The sequence below is a fragment of the Silene latifolia genome, unplaced genomic scaffold (assembly GCF_048544455.1).
Source record: "Silene latifolia isolate original U9 population unplaced genomic scaffold, ASM4854445v1 scaffold_233, whole genome shotgun sequence".
Lineage (NCBI taxonomy): Eukaryota > Viridiplantae > Streptophyta > Magnoliopsida > Caryophyllales > Caryophyllaceae > Silene > Silene latifolia.
Window position 1 is genome coordinate 33,686 of NW_027413184.1, and position 1,309 is coordinate 34,994.

Genomic DNA, 1,309 nt, shown 5'->3' on the forward strand with positions numbered 1-1,309 from the left:
AATTAAAATCATATTAGCCCATCTTTTATTTATCGATTTTTCTAACCTATGTCCACTAGGCATAAGATAAGAAAACAAAAAGGAAAGAAATAAATGTATTTATTGTAAAGAAAAGTAAAATTAATAGGATATTTCAATTTCCCATAAAAACACCAATTAATTCTTTCCTTTTTTATTTTCTTATCCTATGCCTAGTGGGCATAGGTTAGAAAAACCCTTTATATTATACTATTATGTGTTTGAGTTTCATGTGATGTTAATTATAATGACTACATATATGACTTGTAAGCGTAAGCGATCTTGGTTAATTTTTTTTTTTTTTGATAAGGTAAGGAAAGTAGGTTAAACGAAATCAACATATAACATCCTCGCGGATGTGAGCGGTAAAAGAAAGAAAATAGCTTTCAATTTACCATAGTAGAACCAATAAAACAAGGGCAAAAAGAAGACTCTCAATCAAAAGTCGGAATCTTTAAAACCCAATCAATATCAATACTATATATTAAATCCAGAAATCAAGGGACTGTAATGTAATTAAAGAAAGTTATACAAATTAATTATACTATATAGTTTTAAATCACTAGCACCGTGTGATGGACCCGCTTAAGGGATCTCAATCCAAATATTATTTAGTTTGGGTTAAAATTAAATTATATAGAAGCCTGGTAATTTTCCTAAACATTTGTAAGAGACTAAAACATGGTTAATTTCTTTAAAATAAAATAATTAATGAAGATGGTCAATTTCCTTAGAATAAAATAATTAATAAAGATGGTCAATTTCAAGGAGACTAAAAGAAAGAAGATGCTTGGTAATTTTCCTAAATATTTAGAGAAGACTAGAAGATGGTCAATTTCCTTAAAATAAAATAATTAATTAGTATAAGCATGCACACTTATGGTATTAATTATTATCATCATAAAATTATATATTAAATTTAAAATCTATGCAATTTTATTAAATTTTATAGTTTATCAGATGTATAGAGATGTTAATTATTTAACATACAAAAATATAATATAAGTAGGTTATAAGTAATTCAAGTTAGATTGCATAATATATAATATTGCATAATTCTTTCAATTTGATTTAATGCATATATGTAATATATTTATATAAATATATAATCCTCTTAAAATTGCATGCCTAAGTAATAAAAGTAATTTCGCCAGTAAAGAAAATAATTATAGTAACATTGGATATAGTTATATGATAGTAATCACTCATTTGAATAGTAAAAATAACAATATTATCAGCGAGATTAGTGAAAGTGGTAGAAACAACAACGGTAATAGTAAAATAATCAATA